Genomic DNA, 10,062 nt, shown 5'->3' with positions numbered 1-10,062 from the left:
CTTTTGGATTGGATGAGCACTTTTCATTGATGAATCAACCTTTGTGCACTTAAGGGGTTGTAGAGGACCTAGATATCTACCCACAATTCAAAGCATGAGTTTTAACTCAATCTAAGCTAGGAGATATCGTAACTTTTCTTGGACATTGATTTCTAATGTAGGTTGACTTGTGTATTTAATGTTAGGTTTATTTTCATTTAATATTTGCTAAGAGTTGAATTGTGACTTCTCCATGTTCTAGAATGATCTATAAGCCATTTTGGCTAGTGTAAATAGAGTTTTTAGGCTAGGAGCTAGGGGTGAAGAGTTTTTAGAAGAGTTTTAGAGATGAACTAAGAGCAGAACTGGAAAGTGCAAATTGCTGCTAGATCTTTGTGCATGAATATATTTTGTATCTAGCCATAACCTAGAAGGCCTCATAGCTGGGCATGTATGTTGAATATTTGAAGAATCAATAGAAGTATTTCACTCTTCTTCCTCATTTGGTTGTTGTTCTTTGTGTTTGCTTTTGTTGTGTTAACTCTTGTAGGGTGGTTCAGAGAACTGGGTGTGCCTTTGGCCCTAGTTTTCCCTATCCTTCCTTGCATCACTCAGAGACCTATGTGGTGTGTTGTTTCCACCATTGCCACCAATAGGGTGACTCTTAAAAGGATTTCTATATTAACCATGTGTATGTCTATTCTTAGCATTATGTGTATGAGCATTAGTCTTGACTTCATGATAAGATCTCTCCCTAGTGGCCATGTGTATAGCCTCTTGCAGTCTTTCTTTTTCTAAGCATGCTTGTTCAACTTTTTGTGAAAAGAGTTTCTTTAGGTGATGGTTCCTCTCTTCAAGATGCATGGTGAGTGAAACATTGTCTTTAGCCCTAGGAGTATGAAAATGGTTCTCAAATCTCTAGAGTGGATTGTGCCAAGAATTAGCCTCCTCTACCTTATTAGAGACAAGTTATTTCTCGCATGGTTTTCTACGAGGATGCCTAGTTGGAGTTGTCAATTGTTCAAAGGTGAATGAAGGATGACTTCCTTGACCGACTTGGAGCCTAGTCACAACCAACATGTAAGGATATGTCTTTGTTTAATGAGATGAGGTAAATCTTTTTCAAATTTAGAGTTAATATGGTCAAAATGATCACCTGTCAAAGATAACATGAGCCAGTGGCTTGTTAAGAGTGCTAAAGAACTTACAACACTAACAACTCGAGCCAAGAAGTTGAGCAAGAAACTTAATAGCAAGTAGCTAGAATAGTGAGGTAACTGAATTTTGAAAAGTGATCATTAGTGATGTTTTAGCTTGTACTCGACAAACTAGATCCATCCTTTCAACTTAGAACAACACAAAACATGAAGATTCTTATAGGACACAGTGAAGACACCTCTAAATTACTTAAGATCCAATTCTAACTCAATTTTGCAAGCAATAGAGGTTGGGCAATACTTCTCAATAAGGCAGACGATATAGGATCAAAAATAATTATTGTACGATAAACTTTTTTGGAATCAAGCAATATTTTTTTCGTGAGATACTTTTCACAAAGTAGTGCAATAAACCCTATAACTCTAGTGTGATAGAGTTTCTAACTAACATGTGATACTTTAGTAGGTGCAAAATATCGCACGATATTTCTCAGGAGGTTGTGTGATTAAGGGCTAGTGAACTATGTAAAATGAAACTTAAAGCTTAAAAGACATATGTTTCAATTTGACTTCTTGAACGTCTCAAACTAGAATGTAGTATTGACAACATAGAACTTCAATTTGCAATAGAAAACACCACAATTTTAAAATAGTAAGGGAAATGAACATGTCTCAAATAGTTGGACCAACACAAGCAATTGGGATATCAAAAGAAAAATACTATGAATATTAACGTCATGTTTGATGTTTGAGAATATTTACACAAGTCTTGTCACATTCAAAGACACATTGCAAGAAGAACTACCTAAGGTTTTAGTTCATTTCTCAACACCTTGGCCCATGCTAAATGTTACTTTTCCTCACACAAAGTGGTTTCCCACAATAGATATCGGCTTTGTCATGGAGGTGCTATTGGCACAACCAAGGGGACACAAATAGTAAGTGTAAAATCTTGGGGTGATCTGGGTAGTCCACTAGGACTAGTCCTTGCACCAAGATGTTGAGCAGATAAATAAGGTAGCTTCTATCCCTATGGTGTTTAGAAAGGGTCACATTCACAACACTCCTCTTGCACCTATAAATAGGACACCCTACCTTGTGGTAGGTAACGAACCTCGCGGCCACAAGAGTAACTTAAGAATTCTTTCTTAGTATTTTCCTCATGGCCCCAATCCCACAAGTACTTCTACTAAGTGAAGACAAGTGCTACACCCCCAAGGCTTTGGCCTTTGTCAAGGGGTTTGTGATTATAGTGGATTGGGTTAGCTGGGTTTTGTTTTTTCCCACTTTGGGTCATTCCTATTGGAATCTTTCCACCAATTGGAGACCCTCTAAAGGTAATATCTCTCTAGGAGATAGTAAAAATTGGATTCACTCTTGGAGGTCAAGATTTTTGATTCACCTAAAGAGTGAAGAGCATACTCTCATATTCCAATCATTTCCCCCAAACACACCAATCAAGTTAATTAAAACTACTAAAAGTGGAGTATATTACTCACTTTCAAGATCTAAGGGTGGGTCAAGATTTCTAATTCACCTTAGGGTGAAGAGAATACTTTCCTACCACCAAAAGACCTTACTCACAAGTTTTATGTGCCTATGGAAAATCAACAACTAGTATATTGCTACACATGAAATGAAAGAAATACAAGAACATGTGGTTGTTGTTTTTTTACCTTTTTAGACAGCCCTGCAAACAAGAGTTAGTATCCTTTTAGCATAAAGTAGTTAACATGCATTCTTTTATAGCAATTTGCAAGCAATTTTTAGAGCAACCCTACAAACCAAATGTGTTAGTGCATCAAAGGGTTAGTCTAAAAAATGAGATAAAAACCTACAAAAGACATCTATTAGACAATGAATAAACCTGGGAAATATAAAAATAGAATGCTAAAGACTCAAAATTAGTCAAATAACCCAAACAATAGTTAGTTCTAGATAGGGTGATATATTTTTTTTCGCAGAGTATCATATAATACTTTTTAGTATACATAGGCGATAATGTTTTTCTATGCAATACTCTTCACAACACCCATGTGATAGACTTCACAATACTAGTGCGACAGTTCTTGAATGGTCATGTGATACTTTAACTGGTGAAGTATCACATTACAGTATTGGAAAATATTATATGGTACTGACAAAGTATCATAAGATAATTTTGTCTATAGAGAAAAAAGGTATAGAAACATCAAGCAAAAATGTAAGATAAAAATATAGATATAGTGGAAAAACCAAGACGTCTTACCCCACGGTTTGTGTAAAATATATACACTAGAATTGTGCACTTCTCTAAACCATTTTATCCAAGGTATTTCATGAGTTGGAAAGCTTGAATTGCAGCTTAGAGCTCCCTAGTCATGGAGTGTAAAAGGCATACAATACAAGCAATAAGACAACTCTCAACTGAGCCTTAGGAATGTAACCCTTGCTAGTAAACCATGAAATGGGAGATTCTTTAGACAAGAGCAAGAGTGATAGTGTCAAAGAACTTTCAAATATGTAATGCAAAGATGAGACTATGCTCGAATGATATGCATAATGTAACTATGCTAACAACATGAAAGTATTACCAAGCCATGCTAATCAAACTAGGTAAACTATACTCTTGCAAAGAAACTAGATTAATGCAAATGAGGCTAAGCTAGAATGAGGATGCAAGAATGAGACAAGAAGATAGAAGCTCTCCACAAAATGCTCCAAGAAACCTGTAAGTAAACCTCCAGCATAACAATAGCTCAAGATCAGATCCTTAGAGAAGGAGAGAACTCTCCCATTTAAATATGTACGAACAATTAAGATCAAGATCAAGAAATGAGTGATCAAGGGTGGGAGTTGAGTTTTGGCATAATCCATGTGCAAGATCATTTCCATCAATAGATATGAGTTGACTTTTCATGTAAGACAAAGTCTTTTCTTTTAATTTGTAAATAGGGAAAAGACTTTATGTGTGCACATTAGAGTGGGTTATTTTATTTAATTAAAAGGGGACATGTTCTTTTAATCAACTATGGACTTAGGATATGGTGGTCAAACTATAGGATAAAATCAAATAAATTGATTTTTAGAAATTTGGTCTATACAAATAATTAAATAATTTAGCAAAAATGCTGAGAAGGGGGCTAATTGTCTAAGTGACCATTTTTAGGTGATTACAACATGTATTTTAGAAGATTAATATGAGTTTGAATCTATGTCATAGTACTGCAATAGTCAAATCCATTGAACCTTTAGATTTTATTCTAGAAACATCCACGCACACTAAATTTGAAAATACTAGAAACAATAATATAATAGGAACCTTAGCCTGGACATGGAAGATGGAGAATATATCATAGGCAAAATAAAGAACTATCAAACTCTCTCAAAGAGAACCAAAGCATTGGTTGGGGAGAAAACAAGAAGAGGACAAGGACTACACATTTCAAAGGTAGCACTAGAGGACAAAGAAAATTAAGATCCAAAAAGTGTCTTTCCCTTACTAAGGAGCCATGAAATCCATTGTTTTTAATGTTAGAGGCATTAATCATTGGAAGTATTATTGGAAAAGTAATATATTGAGTTGGGGGGGGGTGTGGGGGGGGGGGGGGGGGGGGGGGGGGGTGGGGGGGGTGGGCGGGGCGGCGGGGGTGGTGAATTAAGATCTATAAAAACCTTCTATCACTTGAAACAAATCAAATGTAATCACCATTAACCCATCTCATATCAACATCATGATTCATATAACCATAAACTGAAATAGATCTAACTATCCATCACATGCATAAACATGAAAGTAAATGTGAACACATAACACAAAAGATTTGGTTACCAAGAAACCCTTCAAGGTGAAGGTAAAACTAGGACAAAGATGACACCCATAGATCTTCACTATTGCAACAATAAAGTGTGCCTGTTAAGCTAGAATGTTTGATCACTTCTGGTGATCTACCCTATGAGGGGTCTTTTCCACTAAGAGCTTACATGACTTATTCAATCTACCTTGATTAAAGGATTTAAACTTACAATTAAGTAAACACTTTTTTAGGATATTTGAATAGGCATATTAGAACTGCTCTTTTAAGAGAATTACCTTGATTCATTTGCTAGAATGTATCAGTACCTGATCCTTCGGTTAGAAATGTTATGATAGATTGTAGATCTCCTCTTTCTAGTTCTAATTTGATCTCCTTATTTGATAAATTATGTTCTATCCTTCATTGCTAGGTTGCTATGTCTAATCTCTGCTTCTAATCATCAAACATAATCTTCCTTTGCTCATACACTTGTCTCTTCAATTTCTCCTTCATCTCTCTTGCACATACTTATTGATTTAGGTTTGGAATCTCCTTAAATAACCATCTAGAGACATTTGTAGATCATAATCAATGATCCAGATTTCTCCCTTTTGCTGCTTAGTCCTTCCATTTTTTTGATTGGTTATATTGCCTTCATAGAGAATGATGACCTCTAACAAAATGTGTAAACAACTCCTTGGTTGTCTCAAAAACCATTAAATCATTTGTATAAGTCACCCAAAATGGTTTACATAAGTGTTTGTGCCATTACAAACACATATACCAAAATTGGTTTACTCAACACTTGAATATCCTGACACTCGATCACAACTAATACTCATGTTGTCCCTTAAATTATGTATGCTTGACATTAACTATGTGACTTGGCATGAACTTAATCTATTTAGCTCAACATCTACTAAATTCTATCTTACTCAACATAAATTGACACTCGATATAAATTGGGGTGCTTGACAACCTAAGATTTGCTCGACTCAGGCTAAAATGTGAACAAGTCTAGAATCATTCAACCTTTAATGGGTGGCTTAGTCACAGTGATGACCGACCAAATCTGCCTAGGAAATGACTATGTGTTTGACACTAATAAGAAACATGACTTGAAGATCAACAATCTCTCCCCTTGACATTAGTGGAGTCATGAATAATCATTCCATTCAAAATTACAAAATAACACTCCCCCTTAGACTATGACTTGGTCTCCATAAAGACTTTACTATATATCATATATACATGTCTTAAAAAATGAGTAATATTATAAAATTTCATATCTCTGAACTTTACCTAATTTCCCTCAATGACATGTGTATGTTCTACTAATCATGATCTTATCTCCCCTTGTATATATATCTTCCCTTTGTATCTAGTTTCCCCATTGTTTTTGTCACTTATGTCTTTTGGGGTGAAGGGGTCAAACCATATTCATTCAAAAATGGTTTGTGAATCTGTATAACCATAGAAAGTGCATTATCTCAACTATTTTTGATAGATTCCAAAACTATAATTTTCATCTCTAGTTAGGCAACCAAACCAAATAGACTTTTTGTAGTAGAGAGATGGGAGTCTCGACATGTTATCTCCTTAGCTAATGCTAGCTCTCTCTATATTACCTCCAAATGAGGTATCGATATTGATTGAATATAAGTCAATTTATCTCTCATTCATCCACCTGTGGCTTGTAATTTAGCCAATCTCCCTTGGGAATAAATTAATCTATTAAAATGAATACAACTTGAACTAATTACATCCATGCTCAAAGAATTTCTTGTTGACTTCAGATCTAGTTGCAATTTCTCAATCTGATCTTGAATGTCTTGTGTGAACCTTAGTACATTACACAATATTTTATACAAAATTTGAATATTCTTTACAACTTCCTTAATATTGTTTACACGATTAGAAAGTTCAACTTGCCTTATGGCAATCTCGGTTGACACTTTCTCCAAAACTTGTTTCTCAATTTCTTCTTAGACTAGTGCAACAATTTCTCATTTGCCTCAATGTCATCATTGTTAACCTTCTCAACAATGTGAACTAACTGGTCTATAAGGGGTTCTTTCTTGTTAATACCATGTATATCAAATACTTAAACAATGAAATCTTTAATCTCATGCTGTACTTGCTTTTATTGACGTTCCCTTTTCATCTCTTCTTGTTTTGTTTTCCTTGCTAATACATCTTGCAAAATTTGTATTCGATCCAAATTCATATTATTAGGATCAAACTTGGGAATTACTATTACTTCATCTAGTGTTACTAGTTTCCTAGGTGACTTGACTTTCTTCTTCATTTTCTTTTCCCTTGGTGTGTTGGTGCTCAACAATGTGATCTACAATGGTGTCACTTCAACACTCGGCCTTAGCATCTCTTCGCATGTTGATGCAATCTTCTTCTAAGTAGGTATCACCCATTGAGCAGGTGTAGCAATTGTCTCTATTCTAGATAGTGCAGAAGGTACTACACTTGTCAGTTGAACTAATGCCTAAATTGCCACTTGCTCTTTAGGTTCCTGTGCTCCCTCGGTCCTTTATTGCACAACCTCCTTGATTCCCTCAACATAAGGTCCTAAGGCATCATTTAAAGAGTTATATTCTTTCTCTTTCTCTTCTCCTTCTTCTTTGTCAATGACAAGATTTTCCTCAGGCATTAAATGTAAAAGTGTATGTTGGAATTATAGATGGAGTAATTGAGAGAGGGGGGGTTGGGGGGTGGGTGGGTGGGGGGTGAATCAGTTATCACAAAAACAAATCCACAGATCCCTTAGATGTCTTAAAACTTAGTTACTGCTGTCACTCGGTAGCCACAAAAATGTTGTAACTCGGTAGATGTTAATTTATTACGGATTCTTTAAGCATTCACAAAAAATTAACATGCATGCATAAAAGAAATAACATCAACACAAGAGACACCAGATTTAATGTGGAAATCCAATAAGGGAAAAACCACCAATTAACTAGCTACCAATTTTCACTCTTCTGAAGTGAGCCCTATTAGAAGCCAACCCTGTTAAAGGTTACAAAACACACTATTAGGTGTGATCTTGTTAGAGGATTTAATCGCCCTGCTAGGAATGGCCTTGCTAGAGGACTTTAGAACAATTCAATAGAACTATCCACCTTGTTAGAGGATTTACAAAATGGCTATTAAGCCAACTCTGTTAGGAGATTTATAAATCACTACTATAATAATGAAAAAGTAATAATGAAGTGACTTGAATGAGATGCAACTAAACTTTGTTGTTACAGATCTCTGTTCTGCTTCAATAGATCCTCACTGATCAGATACAACTCTACTGCTCCTCAAGGATATCTGATCCTTCTTCAAAATTTTCTCACACCTTCCTCTTCACACAATCAATTTACTTGCATACTCACTCATTCATCCATTCATACTTTAAAATTCACAACGTGACCTTTTATTTATACCTTACAAATTGTAAAGTTGACTCATGTACAAGTTACATTTACCAATAAACAATACATCAGTCAGCTACAAATATTACATGAAATAATTAAACTTTATTTCCCAAAATAATGAAATTCTTCATTGGCCAACCCTGCTCGGTAAACACTGCTCTAGAAATGATTTCCAGTGTATGAACTCTGCAAAATCCTTTGGAGACTGAGTGAACTCGATAAGAACTAACTTTCTGTCATTGACCTTGTGAGCTCAGTAGAAACTGTCTTCTACCATAAAATCCTTCAGTGCCCGAGTGAGCTCGGTAGAAACTGTCTTCACATTGTGATGTCCAAAAATGCTCGATAGACTCTGTAATTCACTTTGCTAACCATCTGAGCTCGATAGACTCTATCTTTTGCTTTGCTGACCAACTGAGCTCGATAGACTTTGTTTGATAACTAATATGACATTTGTGTAATATAAAAGACAACACATAATTGAACAATTGTATCCAACAATGTAATCATTGTCTTGCCATGTTTGTTGAGATTATGGGTGTTGCACACATTGAATAATATTATTATATTGTATTATTTTATTTTATTATGTGATGTTGCATCTTGATGGATGTGCAACATGCAAAGATTCCCATGGGATATACTTGATGAGTTGTATTCTAACATTGTGATAATATTTGATGTAATTATTTAATATTAGAAAAAAGAATTAAATTTTCAATATTAAATGTGGGGTCAATAGGTTAGATAGCACAAGGTTTTAGCATATGGTTTATGTAATACCACTTAGTGGTTTTGTGGGACTTGCTACTATATAAGCAACCACAAGGGTAGTTGTTGGTATTACAAGATAGAAGGGAAAAAGGCAAGAGTCAAGCAAGATATGGCTTAACAAGTTAGCCAAGGGAGCATTTGTGAAGGTTGGAAGCATGGCAAGGGATGTGTAGATTCATGCTTGTTCATATGGATTATTCAGTTGTGGCTATGGATTTGAAGACTTCTATGGTTGTATTGCAATGATATTTTTGCTGAATAATACATGGTGATGGATGCTTTTGGAGGCAAGGTTTTTCCCCCAATGAGGGTTTCCCAAGGTTTATCTTGTGTCACATTTTTGTGGGTATGTTGTCTATTCTCTTGCATGTGGATTTCAATTACATATTTATTTGAAATCTATTATGGGTTATGTGAAAATGATTATATTCTTTGTTGCAAGTTTCCTTACAAGTGGTATTAGAGCTATGGTTTTATTGTTGTAACCTTAGATTGAATCCATGGGAATGCATGAGAGGATATATGAAAGGGAAAGATATATGAATTGTTTGTTGCAGATCTGAGGGTTTTGGGTTTTTTGTTATGATGAGATATTGGTAAATTTTGGGCATGTGAAATTGTTGGTCAAATGGATTTTTTGGATGTTTCTTTTAAATGACGTTTTTAAGGGAAGCTTGCAAAAATGACCTCCCGGGTAAAAACAAACCTCACCATTGGATCTAGGTCGATGTTTTCATAAATTTTAATATATAATATGCCTTAGTTTGGCCATGTTCAAAGGAAATGTAAAGGTTTTTTAGCTTCAGCCTGTGATGGCTGTCAAATTTAATCCCTTTAGAATTTTCGTCACAAAAAAAAAAGAAGTGAAAATGGTAAAAAGACTGTCTTAGTAAAATGACCATAACTTTCTCTTTGGATATTAAATTTTAGACTTCTTACAAG

This window comes from Cupressus sempervirens, chromosome 2, assembly GCF_028749045.1.
Source record: "Cupressus sempervirens isolate cs-2001-9-10 chromosome 2, ASM2874904v1, whole genome shotgun sequence".
NCBI classification, from domain to species: domain Eukaryota; kingdom Viridiplantae; phylum Streptophyta; class Pinopsida; order Cupressales; family Cupressaceae; genus Cupressus; species Cupressus sempervirens.
This window is presented reverse-complemented; position numbering follows the sequence as displayed.